This window comes from Bos javanicus, chromosome 22 (assembly GCF_032452875.1).
Source record: "Bos javanicus breed banteng chromosome 22, ARS-OSU_banteng_1.0, whole genome shotgun sequence".
Taxonomy (NCBI): domain Eukaryota; kingdom Metazoa; phylum Chordata; class Mammalia; order Artiodactyla; family Bovidae; genus Bos; species Bos javanicus.
The window spans coordinates 44,114,139-44,130,142 of NC_083889.1; the positions used below are offsets into that span (position 1 = coordinate 44,114,139).

At 48.6% G+C, this 16,004-nt stretch overlaps 1 protein-coding gene across 5 annotated transcripts in view; it reads left to right on the forward strand.

Moving 5' to 3' along the window:
* ARHGEF3 (Rho guanine nucleotide exchange factor 3) overlaps positions 1-16,004 on the forward strand; it is a 312,008-nt gene that overhangs the window by 66,897 nt on the left and 229,107 nt on the right. The window contains exon 1 of one of the 5 annotated variants that reach the window (XM_061396613.1): positions 11,074-11,176. The exons of the other annotated variants lie outside the window; for them this stretch is intronic. The gene's annotated coding sequence lies outside the window, so the exon portion shown is untranslated. Of the gene's footprint in view, positions 1-11,073; positions 11,177-16,004 lie in introns of those variants that run through there. 5 annotated transcript variants of the gene reach the window in all.

The following is a 16,004-nucleotide window of genomic DNA, read 5'->3' on the forward strand; positions in this document are numbered from 1 at the left end:
AGGCCCCAGAACAAGGTGCTTAAATGGGTACAGGGATCTGTTTCACGGTATCTGCTGAGGATGGGACTCTGTGTGTGCCCATGGGTGTACACACGTGGACGTGGCTTCCTCTGGATCCCGAAACGACCAGTTCCACAATGGGAAGAGAGGATGAAGGCAGGCCAGATTTGAACTGGCCATTCCTTGAAACAATGTGAGTTAAAAGCCAAGTCATGAAAACTGAAATGGCTGGCTGCCGGCTTTCCACTGGAGTTTGGCCAAGATGGCTTGAGGAATGGTCTATGAGGTCCCTGGGCTACAGGGCTTGGCCTGGGGGCTTGGCTGTGGCTACCTCAGTGGATGGCTGAGACCCCGAAGGGGCTCATGGCCCCCTCAGGGCCCTGGCCATGGTCTTTGCTCCAGGGAGCCCTGCAGCAGCTCAAGCCAGGAAGTGCCCCGGGTCAAGCCAGTGTTGCTCTTGGCTGCAGGGAGAGAAATTAGAAAAGACAGGGTGGCCGGAAAGAGAAGGAGCCAGGTCACCTACTTGGTCACATTTAATGAACATTGAGATTTGTAAATATTAAGCAAGTATCTGTAACCAAGGAACGGCCTTGGCAAGGGATTGAGCGGAGGGCCCCCTCCTGTTTGATCTCACAGGTTTGGGGTTTCTCTGTGCACAGAGCATTTGGCATCTTTTTCTTTTGTATGGTTCTGTGGGTTGAATAAAGGGGTGGTTGTTTTTCAACTGTTTATGTGCAGGCTGACAGTAAAAATTTGGTACTGGAAAGTGAGCAGCAGTCTGTGATGAGATCAATTTGGTGTTTGCATAAATAACTTGAGAACCTTAAAAACAAAACTGTACATCATAGACTAAGGGCATCAAAGGTAATTAAATCTCACCTACCTCATTTTGCAAATGAGGAAACAGAAGAGCCTGCTTGCAACATTGCTTACAACTGTATACAAGCTTGTAAGGAGTGTGGCTTTTTGCAAAATGATTTTTTTAGAGGTTCCTGCTAAAGCATCTCCAGGAATTCTAAGTTGGAACATGGGGCCGCTGGAGGAGGGATAATGGAAAACCATTTGAGTTTCCTGGTAATTACAGGGGGAATGACAGGGTGGTGGGGCAGGGGTGCAGGGGGAATGCTGGGATCGTTTACTCCACCCCCGCCTCCTGCTGGGGTCTCTCGTTGGACTCCCAGAGTGTCCCTCTCTGTTGAGCAGGACAAAGGCACATGTGGATGTGGAAAAAGCCCCTACAAACAGCTCCTCTGAGTTCCTGTGACAGCTTGCCCCGAGGGAGGCACTGTGTGGAGTCAACCCTGTTTATGGAGAGGCTTCCAGACCCCACTCTCCCCTCGTCTTTCTTGCTGAGACAAGCCCGCCACTGAGCTGTCAGGGGAAGAGTTTCGTTTTTAGCACCTCCCGCTCACTCGTGAGCTGCTCTTTCTGTTGGTAGCAGCTCCTTTCCAATAGGTCAGTACCCTCAGGCCAGTTCTCTTTCAGGCCATGGACTGGGCAGAAGTGACCACAGATGGATCGTGCCCTGAAGGGACTTGTAATAGGGTACACGGACAGGTAGGTACATGGGGGAATCGAGAGGAGTGGTCTGTCTTGACGGAGGTCCCTGGGGAGGAGTGGTCTGTCTTGACAGAGGTCCGTGGGGAAGATCTGTCAGGAAGTCTCCTTAGAAAGGGTGCCCCTTGCCTGACTCAGCTGCTCAGAGAGAACCAAGCGTCATACCCTGGATGGTGTCTTGAGGGACGGGTCCCTTTTCCAGGGCTGGAGGCCTGGTGGGGGAGGCTGGAGTGGGGTTCCCAGGAAAACAGGTCCAAGCAGGTGGGGTGAGGATGGGTGTAGTGGTTAGAGGGTCTACTAAATTGTACTTTTTTTTTTTTTTTTTAATATATTGGGCTGTATTTTATGAGAGATATGGACCCTTTCAGAGATTTGAAATGGGATGCAGGGGTGAGGAGGAAATGACTGGATTTGAGATTCAACAGCTTCTTGCTGGTTGCAGTGTGCAGGGGGAGCTGAAACAGGGGATTGGGGAGGAAAGGGTCTGAACAAAATAAATGCAGAAATGAGGGAGATAGAGGGGATCTCTGAAGACTCCTTATGGGGTACAACGTGGATATAGGGGGAATGATGATGCTATTCATTGAGTCTCTTCTTTAACTTGGGAACCCCAGTTTCTAGATCTACTTGATAGGGATATGGACAATGATGGGACTAAAGAGCTCTTGTGGGCCTGTACCTACTGGGTACCAGCTCCTGTCTTCCTCTTTTCTTCTACACTGAAACTCACCCAGCCGGCACCCCATCCCCCAGGGCCTGGCCTTTTGCTAGTTCAATTGAGGCATTACCATGTATCACGTGTGGGACTTAATGACTGGTGGGTATTAATATGTTACCCAGTCCTGATAACCTATTTACATTTTAAACAGAATCCTCAGGGCCTGGACTGAAGGAGTCCTTAGTGCTGTTACATTAGCCCTGAAATTTTCCTCCCAGTTTTACCAGAAAACCTTTAATTGTCCAATTTTAGCTTCAACTTCTATTTTTTTTAAGTTTCTCTCTGTTGGAGTTTCATATTGAGACCAGGTTTTTGTTCTTTTTTTAAGTTGGGGGGTGGGGTGGGGTCTTGTGCTGCTGCTGCTGCTGCTGCTGCTGCTGCTGCTGCTGCTGCTGCTGCTAAGTTGCTTCAGTTGTGTCTGACTCTATGCAACCCCATGGACGGCAGCCCACCAGGCTCCCCGGCTCCTGGGATTCTCCAGGCAAGAACACTGGAGAGGGTTGCCATTTCCTTCTCCAATGCATGAAAGTGAAAAGTGAAAGTGAAGTCGCTCGGTTGTGTCTGACTCTTTGCAACCCCATGGACTGCAGCCTACCAGGCTCCTCCATCCATGGGATTTTCCTGGCAAGAGTACTGGAGTGGGGTGACATTGCCTTCTCCAGGGGTCTTGTGCAGTTAAGAAATTTTACTCTCTTTTGCCCCCTAGTGGCAGCCTGTTGAACACGTCTTTTCAATTCCAACTACTTTGGAAGTTATTGATTCAAGAAATACCTCCTATGTGCTAGTGCCACAAAGATCCTCACTCTTTGATCTTATGAGGGCTGTTCATTCATCTCCTAAACATATAAATTTTAAATGTCTGGGAGAGTTTGTTTTTAATTTTAAGCATTTCACATTACCCTTCGATACAGAAATATCCTGAGGTGTGACGAACCCGAGGCTGAGAATAGATGCTTTGTGCGCTAGCCATAATTCCTGGTACATATATTGTTTTCTTCTGTTATCCTGGATTCAGGGGAATGTGGGAAGTACTTCATATGTACTAATTATTATAGGTCTAATGAGAAAAAATTATTTAAAAGATGACCTGTCCAGATGAGTGCTAGTATCTTGAGACTAGTATCTTATATCTTGAGGCACATAATCATGGAAAAATACGAACTCTTTCATATTCAGAAATGTGAAATGAACGGGACTGTCAAAGTTCTATTCCCTTTCTGGCAAACAATTTTAGAAGAATTTTCATATTCTCCGCCTAGTGGTCTCTTTTGAAAAACCTGAACATGTTGACAAATGGACCTGCGTTCTCTGTACTTTATCATTTTAACACCTGAGTAGAAGCAAGAGAGTGCCCGGCTCTACGCCTGATGCAACGTCACTCCAGAAACACGCCTGTCAGCCTTTTGAGATGAGAGCTTGCTTTCTGCCCATGTTTCTATTAGTTTGTTGTTTGGGGCTTTCCATTTTTATGTGGAAATTTTGCTCAAGTTCCACATAGAGTTGTATTATGTACTTAACAAACCCTCGTTATATTTTAAAAATAGCATCAGATAATTATAACAACTATGAAAATAAGACCCATTTATATTGTGTTTGTGTCCACGAACACTGAGTCTTCTAATGACACATGAGTATTTCCCCTTCCAGAGGAGAACACCAAGGCTCAGGCAGGTTAAGCAACTTGTCCAAAGTCACATAGTTACTGGCCTCTGGCCAGAGTCTTCTGCCCCCAGGGCTGGTGCTGATTAAGCTGTGACAGAGAGAACCCCTGTTCTCAGGAGGCGGATGAACGACTTGAGTGTAGACTGATGTTTTAGTGGAAATGTGCAGAAAGGATCATCCTGTTGTAGGTTTTAGCAAGCCCCCTTGAGCAGGGGTTTGTGCCATGCTGGCTTGGTGAATGAGCAGCCTGTGGAGCTGGACCCACCACAGAGCATGGGGTTGACAGAGGGCCTGGTGTAGAGCTGTTGATGTCTGGGATCTCTGTTTTCCTCTGTGCCACATACTGAGGCTGGCATCCGAGGGTGTAGTCCAGTGCACAGGAGTCCTCTCCCCCAAGAACTGGGACCTCGCCAGCTGTCCTGTACCTGGCTTCTCCCCAGTCATTTGAGAAGGGTGGCATGGAGTTACAGTCAGTTGATCCAGGGAACACAATTCATCTCCCACCCAGTGGGGCCAGTTCTGTGTTCACAGCCATTGCGTGTGGCTGGGACAGACAGGAGGGACTCAACAGTCCCGTCATGATGTTGATACAGCAGGTGTTGGTTGAGAGGATCGGTGGCAGATCGTGGAGGTCACACGACCGTCTTCCCAGGTCTCTAGTGTGCTGTCCTCCCTGCCACTGGGCCTTTACACACGCTGCCCGGTTTGCCTGGGATGCTTTTCCTCCTGTTATTCTTCAGATCTCACACAAAGGTTGCTTTTCTCTGAAAACCTTCTTTAACACTTGTATAAATATATACTTAGTCTGGGTAAAATATCTGTTTAACTCATTTATGAGAAAACTAGAAGGATAAGGAAGAGAAAGCTGGATCTAGGAGGTATCCAGGAAGATATATGTGATATATATGCATGTGTGTGTGTGTGCATATAAGTGTATATAGTATGTATATGTACACATGTACTCTCATTTGTGTGTGTATATATGTGTACAAATATATACATATATTCATAGAAAATTGTGAAGAAAAGAATGTTGGGATAAGACGGCAAATTTAGATATAAAACTTGTTAAGGTTCTACAGAAAAATAACACTGTAAAAAGAGCTTCACAACCAAGATAATCACGATGGTATGATCATTCACCAAGAGCCAGACATCCTGGAATGTGAAGTCAAGTGGGCCTTAGAAAGCATCGCTACAAACAAAGCTAGTGGAGGTGATGGAATTCCAGTTGAGCTATTCCAAATCCTGAAAGATGATGCTGTGAAAGTGCTGCACTCAATATGCCAGCAAATGTGGAAAACTCAGCAGTGGCCACAGGACTGGAAAAGGTCCATTTTCATTCCAGTCCTAAAGAAAGGCAATGCCAAAGAATGCTCAAACTACCACACAATTGTACTCATCTCACACGCTGGCAAAGTAATGCTCAAAATTCCCCAAGCCAGGCTTCAACAATACGTGAACCGCGAACTTCCTGATGTTTAAGCTGGTTTTAGAAAAGGCAGAGGAACCAGAGATCAAATGCCAACATCCGCTGGATCATGGAAAAACATCTATTTCTGCTTTATTGACTATGCCAAAGCCTTTGTGTGGATCATAATAAACTGTGGAACATTCTGAAAGAGATGGGAATACCAGAGCACCTGACCTGCCTCTTGAGAAACCTGTATGCAGGTCAGGAAGCAACAGTTAGAACTGGACATGGAACAACAGACTGGTTCCAAATAGGAAAAGGAGAACATCAAGGCTGTATATTGTCACCCTGCTTATTTAACTTCTATGCAGAGTACATCATGAGAAACGCTGGGCTGGAAGAAACACAAGCTGGAATCAAGATTGCCGGGAGAAATATCAATAACCTCAGAAATGCAGATGACACCACCCTTATGGCAGAAAGTGAAGAGGAACTCAAAAGCCTCTTGATGAAAGTGGAAGAGGAGAGTGAAAAAGTTGGCTTAAAGCTCAACATTCAGAAAACGAAGATCATGGCATCTGGTCCCATCATTTCATGGGAAATAGATGGGGAAACAGTGGAAACAGTGTCAGACTTTATTTTTTTGGGCTCCAAAATCACTGCAGATGGTAATTGCAGCCATGAAATTAAAAGACGCTTACTCCTTGGAAGAAAAGTTATGACCAACCTAGATAGCATATTGAAAAACAGAGATATTACTTTGCCAACAAAGGTCCGTCTAGTCAAGGCTATGGTTTTTCCAGTGGTCATGTATGGATGTGAGAGGTGGACTGTGAAGAAAGCTGAGCACCAAAGAATTGATGCTTTTGAACTGTGGTGTTGGAGAAGACTCTTGAGAGTCCCTTGGACTGCAAGGAGATCCAACCAGTCTATCCTAAAGGAGCTCAGTCCTGGGTGTTCATTGGAAGGACTGATGCTGAGGCTGAAACTCCGATACTTTGGCCACCTCATGTGAAGAGTTGATTCATTGGAAAAAACCCTGATGCTGGGAGGGATTGGGGGCAGGAGGAAAAGGGGACAACAGAGGATGAGATGGCTGGATGGCATCACCGACTCGATGGACATGAGTTTGAGTGAACTCTGGGAGTTGGTGATGGACAATGAGGCCTGGTGTGCTGCAGTTCATGGGGTCGCAAGGAGTCAGACACGACTGAGCGACTGAACTGAACTGAAGTGAACCTTTGGAATTATCTTTAATACTTGGCAGAAATTACTTTTACAACTTACCAGTCTTTTACAAGTTCACATCATAAATTTACAGAGTCTGGGACCTAATCAAAAGCAAATCGTAAGTCAGAAATCACCTACCCTGTAGGCAGGTGCTGACTGTAGATGATGTTAAAGAGGCATGCTTTATTTCCTAGTTTGGAACTTTTTTTTTAAGTAGCATTATGTCCTGAGTGGCTAGCACAGTGCCTGGTATAAGGTAGAAACAAGTGGCTATTTGGTGAATCAATGAACACATGGGAAGAAGATCACTTCCTCAGGCAGGCGCAGGAAAGTGAAAGGAAGTCACTCAGTTGTGTCCGACTCTTTGCGACCCCATGGACTGTAGCCTACAGGTTCCTGTTGTCCATTGGATTTTCCAGGCAAGGGTGCTAGAGTGGGTTGCCATTTCCTTCTCCAGGGGATCTTCCCAACCCAGGGATCGAACCTGGGTCTCCCATATTGCAGGCAGACGCTTTACCATCTGAGCCACCAGGGAAGCCCTGGCAGACACAGGGCCGGGTGTTTAATCCGGGAGAGAGAAACAATGTCTGTGAGAAATTGTGCCTCTACCACCCCACTGGAGGAATTTGGGGTCAGAACGCACATTGTGAGCAGACCTGGGGGAGGCCAGTAGCAGGGCACTTGCCAAATCGGGTTTGGGGCAATAAAGGACAACAGGAATCCAGCAGTGAGGGTGGGCGTTCAGAACCAGGGCGAGCTCAGAGATTAGGACACAGGAGGGAAGGGAAGGAACTGGTCCTTCTGACATCACTGACAGTGTGCGATTCGTCGTGGAGGTTTTCAGTCCCCATGGTCTGTCTCATGTCTGCCCCTCCCCTGGCCTGTTAGGTGGTCGTCTTTTCCTTCTCCCAGAGGCCTGAGCATCGCCGAAGGAGCAGTGGAGGAGGATGCACTTGGATTTGCATTTAGGCTCTGCCACTTATGGGCTGTGTGGGCCTTAGCAAGGTGGTGACCCTCTGTCGGCCTGTTTCCTCACTGGAACGTTGGAGTGTAACCTGGGCAGATACCAAAGCTTCCAACACTCCAGACCTCAGGTTTTGCTATGTCCAAAGGTTCAAAGTCTGTTGGTTTCTCGTCTTCACCATGTCTCTCAAAGAAGTCTCAAAGGGGATCCATTTTATACCAAAGAGCAGCCCTTCTTAGGAACTCTTCTCTCTTCTCATTCCCTTCAGTCCCCAGCTCACCTGGCCTTGCAGGCACCCTAGGACCTCTCTCCTCCTCCCCTTAGACTCCCCCTATATGCAGTCCGGAAGACTTTTTTCCCCCTGCCCCCCTCAGTATTCCCTCATCTCTCCATATCCTGCCTCTCTTCCCTCTGATTCACTCAGTTTACATATAGAGACTGATGCACTCAGATCGAATAACGGCGGCTGGGGAGGGGAAGGCAGACAGGACCAAGTCATTCCTTAGCTGTTGCACAAGAAGCTGAGTAGCCTCAAGGTTTAAATAGCTCTTGCCCTCCATTCAGAAAGAAAAGCCCCCCAGAGGTGCTCAAGAGGTCTTCTCTTGAGGTCAGGAGGATTCTTTTAAAGTGGTATGTGTCAAGTTTCTGGCAGTTAGTGGACCTCCAGTCAATGGCAATTCCTATTATTGTTACAGAGAAGGGAGCTCAGTGGGGACTTTGCAACAGCTGTGAGTGATGATGAAGGGGCAGTGAAGCTCCGCTGGGTGGGCTCTGGCGTTCTGTCTGAGTGAACACAAAACCCAGAGGGTGAGAAGTCACCCGCAGGGTCAGGCTTGAGGGAGAGCGGGGATGGTGCTCCAGCTGGAGACTGAGGCGGTGGGGGCCCCAGCTGCGGGAGCAGCCTGGCAGAGAGCTGTGGTCTAGTCTTGAGGTGGGAGGGTGTATTTTTCGAAAGTTCCTGGATTCTAGAGCAGGCCACCCAGAGTCATTTGGGTCTGAGCCAGAATCAACCTGTCCTCTGTGCCACTGGGATCTCCTTACCTGCAAGCCGACTCCCCCACCCACCTGCCGCCCCGCCCTCCCCCCCCCCCCCCACCCGCCTCGGCCCAGAGGTTCTGGGAGGAGTCAGGCGGCTTTGAGTCAGGGTGTCTGTCTGTGAAATTTGGAATCTGATCAGGTCTTAGGATGGAAATTGGATGGTGCTGTGGACCACCTGAAGACTCAAGTTCCACAGGGGCCATTTTTAGGTGACATTCACGTGCTCCAAGCAGGAAAACGTTAAGTGAGGAGTGGAAGGAAATTCTATTTGACCTTGTTCTTTCTCTCTGTTTTTCTCCCTTTAGGAAAGGAAACATTTTTGTTTGCAGTTCAGATTAATTAAAAAGACAGGAAAGGAAAGAAGAGAAAAGGACTCGCCCCGCCCACCCTCACCCGCCCCAATCCCGGCGCAACCCCTGAGGTTTTCTCATTGCTGGCCAGCAGAGGGCACTCTTCACCCACATACTGTGCTGACTTTTTTCTCTTGGTGGAGGCAGGAGTCTTGTTCGCTCATGCAAAAGTCAGTCCTGGAAAAGATTCACTTCCAACCCTTTCTGATACAACTCTATATTCTCACGGAGGGAACTTTCCTCTTTTAGAGCTACAACATCTGTCCTGTTATTTTAAAATCTGTCTGCTGTTGTCTGAGTATTTGAAGCCTCTTAAGAGGAAGATGTTTTTTTCCCAGCTTCTTAGAGCACAGATTCAGACAGAAATGGGGCAGATGGGGCAGAGTGGGTGTGTGTTAGTCTCTTCAGTCGTGTCTGGCTCTCTGCAGCCCCATGGACCGAAGCTGCCCAGGCTCCTCTGTCCATGGGATTCTCCAGGCACAGAATGTTGCATTAACACCAATTAATAAACACTTGGCTCCAGATGAGCGTGCCTTGCCAGTCTCATGCCTTTCACACCCCCATGGTCCAGGCCCTTCCTCCCAGTGGTACAAAAATGATAGAGATGGTTACAAAAACCAGAGCATTCACAGGCCAGTCCTGGGAGGGAACAGCTTTGGGTCATGCAGAACGTTGTACTTTCCATGGGGACATTTTAATTCCTTCCACTGGATTTTCCCCCCCCATCACACTTTTAATCCTATTGATGTGATTAATAGGTAACCCTTATCACACTCTAACCAGTGCTGTTCTAAGAGCTCTTACAAATGTCCACTTGTTCAACTCTTTTAAAATCCCAAGAGGTGGTGGAACTGCTGGGGCTTCTGAGGCTTTGTGAGGGTTGGACGCTTGTTGAGAGTCACTTCGCTGGTGAGGGAGGATCCAGATTGGACCCTGCACAGGTGCTGTCCAGACTTATTCTTTTGTTGAGTCCCAGTTGGATCCCAATACGGTGCAGACACAAAACACTGCAGTGCAGCTCTGGCTAATGTTAGTTTTGAACGTGCTGTTGTTTGTGTATTTGAAAGAAAAAGAGAGGAAGGAAAGGAAGGGAGGAAGCAGAGAGAGCCAGCCCTCAGGGAGCATGCATCCGAGAGTGGAGCCCTAAGGAGTCCCGAGTTCCACCAGGATGGAGGTGTAGGGGTGGGGGAGGTTGGTGGGTCTAGTTCCTCCTCCTCCTTCCCTTCAAGCAGAGCAACTCTGCTTTTACCAGGTTTATTATGTCTTGGGTTTTGAGTATAATCAGGTTTGGCACACGGGTCCTACCGCTGAAAGAACAAAACAAGCCTCTGGTGCAGCAGCCTGTAGGTACAAGCATGCCCTGGGGTCCCTTCCTCTTCCAGTTCCCTTTCCAGTGGCTCCCTCCCTCCTGCCTCCGTCCTGTGCCACACTCTTCCTTCCCTGGCTCCTGCCCAGCCTTCGCATCACCAGCAGCTCAGCTCAGCTCTAGTTGAGACAAAGGCGAGGCTAGGAGGGTGAGAACCGCTGTCCGAGCTCAGCCTCGCCCCCTGCCGGCACACTGTGCACGCTCCCTGTGCCCCAGGCTCCTCAGCTGTGAGATGAAATGTTACCGGAGCCTGCCCATCACCTTGTGCAGATTATACGAGAGGACGGCTGTAAACATCACCTGGCCCAAGTGTAAGAACTCGTGGCCCCTGGGCCACTGTGATGATCGTTACTAATACTGTGACAGCTGCCACCACCCTGTTTTTTCTGTTTCATTTTCCTCCCAGTGTTCTCAGGAGAGTTCATCCTCTCTTCAGCCTCCACTTCCTTCTCACCTGTTCACTCTTCCCAAGAGGTTGGGCAGCCAGCTGCCCCCACACCCCCAGTGCTGCCCTGAAATAGCACCGCAGCTTGTCAGCCATCTCCTGACAGCCAGTCCTGCCCCCTGATGGTACTCCACTCTTGAGGAAGTTTGGGTATTGTTGGCCATTTTGCAGATGAGCGACCCCAGAAAGAGGCTGTGGGGGGATGTGCACAGAACTCAGAATCTGGGTTACAGACACAGCCAGGAAGGGTGATCTTGGGCTCCCAATTCACTGTTACCTCCCAGGCTGTGGTGGTTCTAGAACATTGGTGGCTACGTTGCCAAGGGATGTAGCAGGCGGCAGGTCCATTGTTGTTTTCGGTTGAGTGAAGAGATTTCCTTTGGGGAGAAGACAATAAAAAGGAAGGAACCGCCACTGCACGCAGCACCGCAGGTGACTCTCGGCGCATTGCGCAGAGGGAAGGGAGCCAGGCGTAAAAGGTGACGTGCCGTGTGAGCCCACTTACTGATGTTTCGGAAAAGGCAAAATTATCGGAACAGAAGGCAGATCAATGATTGCCAGGAACTGGGGTGGGAGGAGGGTTAGATCACAAAGGGGCTGCCTGAAGGACTCTGGGGGTGATGGAGCAGCTCTGTGTCTATGTGGTGGTGGGTATACACCTGTGAATGTTTGTCAGAACTCACATCTGCAAGTCAAAGAGTGACTTTGTAGTAAAAGTGTATTTTTTAAAATGAGGCAGTGAAATAAAATGAAAGGCTGCAGAGCAGGAAGATAGAACACGCTGCCATCGCCCTGTAGCATGGGGTCTGATCCCCATTTACTGGTGTGGAAACCAAGGCTCAGGCTCCTGAGAAATGGAGGGAAGATCTCTTTCTCTTTTTTTCCATCTATTCACCTTGGCCCCTCCAGGCCCCGGGTGCTGCTCTAGGAGCTGAGGATCAGGTCCTCAGGAGGATGGGATGGTTTCCACCCACACACAGCTCACAGTATAGAATTCTGAGAAACAGATGTGGAATAAGTAAGTCTAAGAAACGGTGGTGTGGAAGGGAGGGTCAGGGTGTAGGGCCAGACCAGGGTCAGGGAAAGTCCAGGCTTGTGGGGGTTGGTAGGAGGTGAGGGCCCAGCATCCCCACTGTGAGGCTTGGAGCAGAGAGGATAAGATGGGGAGGGGAGAGGGTGAGCTGTGACCAGTGGGGGCTGACTGAGGGCGGCAGGGCTCTTAATTTAAGCAAAGGAGGATTCACTCTGAGGGCCCTGGGAAGCTTTTGTAGGTTGAAGCAGGACTAGTCCCAAATCTGTCCATCTCCCAAGACCAGGCCTGGTCCACGCCCTGCACTTCCTGCCTTGCTGCTGAGTCTCAGGGTGGCAGGGACGCCTCCAGTTTGCGAGTGTTTCTTTTACAGTTAATCCACTCTGCTGGTGATTCATGCCTCTCTCATAGACTCCAGTGCTCAAATGCAATCTGCTACTAAGTTGCGTCTGGCGGAACCCGAGGGTCGGTGTAACTACACAGTGCTTAATAGCCAGTGTTGTCCTGAGCAGCCCTGGGAAGCCAGAAGTAACTTTGCATCCTTTGCTTTTGCTTCCCACTTGCTGACCCACATCTGTGGATATCTTGGTCACTCACTGGGTTGTTTCTTACGGTTTCTTCACCCCTCTCCCCAACTTGCTTGCAGTTTCCAGGTTTGCAGGGTTCAGTCTCCCCAGCGCCTGGTAACCTGGGAGCACTCAGGAGGGGTTTGTGGGATGAACGCGGGAGGAGGAGGCAGGAGGCAGGCAACTGTTCTCCCCTGTGTCATCACTCCTCCTCTCTGAAACCTGGTCTTCTTGTCTGTCTTTACAAAGTCGCTGGCCCTGAGCTCTTGCTGCCCACCCTGTGTGTCAGTGCAACACGCCCGGAGACCAGCCAAGGGGGTAGAGGCCACCCGGGGCTCCTGGGAGCAGCACACATCATATCATCAGAGGACCGTCGTCTGCTGCAGCCTGTGCTGTTCTAGCCTCCCCACAGCGATGGTACCAGAGCAGCAGTGGTGCTTTTCAGGATTGCACATCTATTTTAATTTAAATTTATGTGTTTGTGTCAGAAGATTTCCTTGTTTTTCTTGGGACGCATTCAGAGGCCAGTGTTGAACAAATTACCACCCTTCGCTCCAGAAGAAATATACTTTCCCCTAACATTCTGGGTTTCCAGGATCGAGAAGGAGAACTGATGTTGCTGCTGCTGATTGCAGGTGTATGTCGGGGTTGGGAGGTGAGCTGGTCACCGTGGGACCACTGAGGAGTCTTAAGGGATCTCTTTCCACTGTGGGAGGCCAGGCTCCTCCCCCTTCAGTTCTGCTCTGAGAGCCAAACTAATCCAAAATATTATCCTTACCTCCATGGGCCCTTTGAGTTTCAGAATCTATGAAAGTCTACAGCAAGAATCCTTCTAATCCAACTCAATGGACATGAGTTTGAGAAAACTCTGGGAAATAGAGGACTGCCAATGGTGACTGAAGCCATAAAATTAAAAGACATTTGCTCTTTGGAAGAAAAGCTATGACCAACCTAGACAGCATATTAAAAAGCAGAGACACTACTTTTTCAACAAAGGTCCATGTAGTCAAAGCTATGATTTTTCCAATGATCATGTAGGGGTGTGAGAGTTGGACCATAAAGAAAGCTGAGCCCTGAAGAATTGATGCTTTTAAACTGTGGTGTTGGAGAAGACTCTTGAGAGTCCCGTGGATTACAAGGAGATCAGAGTAGTCAATCTTCAAGGAAATCAGTCCTGAATATTCATTGGAAGGACTGATGCTGAAGCTGAAACTCCAGTACTTGGCCACCTGATGTGAAGAACTGACTCATTGGAAAAGACCCTGATGCTGGGAAAGATTGAAGGCAGGAGGAGAAGGGGACGACAGAGGATGAGATGGTTGGATGGCATCCCCGGCTCGAAAGACATGAGTTTGAGTAAACTTCGGGAGTTGGTAATGGACAGGGAAGCCTGGCATGCTGCAGTCCACGGGTTCGCAAAGAGTTAGACACAAGTTAGCGACTGAACAACAACAAGGGCGAGAATATTCACTTGGTTGTAGTTCAATGCTGGCAGTTGAACTAATGGAAAGTACACAAAGGGATAAAAAAATTCTACCACAATCAATGTTAGTGTTTTCCTTTTTTTTAATATATGAGTTTATTTATATATTTTTTAAATATATGAGTTTATTCAAAGATGTAACTTTATACCACACTTTTTAATTTAATATTTTAATATAAACACTTCTTCATGACATTGGCAAATTAGAAAGTTTTAGTTAAGGGGCCCATCCCCTCTCTCCATACTTGTAACATGCTCACCTACCCGTCATGAGTGAGTCTATGCATTTACTGTCTACCCATCTTGGGTTGAGGACCTCCTCAGTGAGGATGAGTTGCTGTTGTTGTTCAGTCACTCAGCCGTGTCTGACTCTTTGTGACCCCATGGACTGCAGCACACCGGGCCTTCCTGTCCCTCACCATCTCCCAGAGTTTACCCAAGTTCATGTCCATTGAATGGCTGATGCTATCCAACCATCTCATCCTCTGCTGCCCTCTTCTCCTCCTGCCCTCAGTCTTTCCCAGCATCAGGGTCTTTTCCAATCAGGATGGGTTAGGTTCTAGGAAAACACAACTCCCTGCCCAGAGAGAGTTGTGATTATACAATGAAGCAGAGCAGAAATAAACAGAGGAAGATACCAGACGGTGGGGTCTATGGGCAGAATATTCAGAGCTGCAGTGGCGGTCCAGTCTCTTTGGCTGTTCCACGTCGCGGAAGACTACCCACGTCATGGGGACTGAATTTAAACACCAAATTGGGAGTCTTCCTATGGGAAAGGCAGCGCAGTGGGTGCTCAAGACGTGGCCCCTCCCGTGTAGGCTTAACTGAGGGCCGCATGTTAACTGGGACAGTCAGGCTGAAAAGGAGTCACTGAATCTGACCTGGCTTGCTGAGCCTGCCGAGGAGGGCTGGGCTGCAAGCGCAGGATTCTCTGACACTGGAAATTAGGTGGTTTTTGGAGCATCCCAGCCACTGTTGGAGGCAGAGGGACGTTTTCAGAGGGGCTTCTTTCCACAGACCACGTGACCTTGTTGTTGTTTAGTCACTAAGTCACGTCTGAGTCTTTGCAACGCTATGGGCTGTAGCCTGCCAGGCTCCCTATCCATAGGATTTCCCGGGCAAGAATACTGGAGTGGGTTTGCCATTTCCTTCTTGAGCCCACTCTTAGTTTTCCAGTCTCTAAATGAGGGTGGTAGATTAGCTGGTTCTCTGAGGATCCTTCCAGCTCTTACCTATTTGAATTTTAGGCACATTATCTGAAAATAAACAATTAAATAGACACTTAATTTAAATGACCAGGTTTGAAACAGTACGGGCTTATGAGTTCTGGTGAAACACATGGGTAGGTTTTGTTTTGTTTTGTTTTGTTTTTTCTCTCTCCAACAGCTAGTTCTGATGAATTGCTAAGGAAGCTGTGAGAAACACAGAACAGCCCCAGAGACGGTGTTTCTCGGTGGCCCCTACCTGTAGCTCTGGCCATCTGGTTTGCAGGGAAGCTTTGTCAGCTTTTTAGTCTGGTGATGGGAAATGAACTCGCTGCCACACATCTCATGCTCCAAAGGCTGGAATGGCCCGTTAAGGACGATTTACCCTGGTCTCACCCTCCAGTGTTAACTTGTGAGCAGGCCATAGTTTAAATAACACATGACCATCAATAGCTGTGGGGAAAACCAGCCGTGTGGATGTCAGCATGCGTTTCCAAGACACCGGTTACGTGTCTCGGTCCAGAAGTTTGCTCTAATGCTTATGTCTCGTCTCCAGAGTTGGACCCATACCGGGAGGATAGGGAGGGATGATGATGATGATGTTGGCCTTGCTCTTTGGGGACTGTGCTGGTGTGACTTACCCATCTGTTCATCAGGCATCCCTGGGGCCAGTGTTCGTGTGACACAGTAGGGGGCTTGATAGTGAATCATCTCGAAGCTCAAAAGCAATGCATCACCCTCCGTAGGAAGCGCTAGTAGGCGCATCACCCTCCACAGGAAGTGCTAGCAGGCATACAGCTTTGCAAGGAGGTGGCCTGGGTTATGTGAATGTCAGGCTGAGCAGTGCAGGGGGCAAGAGTGCTACATTCTGACTGATGTGGTTTGAAGCCTGGCATCATCGATGCTTCCTGGCTGTGTGATCTGGGGCAAGTTACTTGAGCTCTCGGTGCCTCTGATTCCCCATCTATAAATCTGA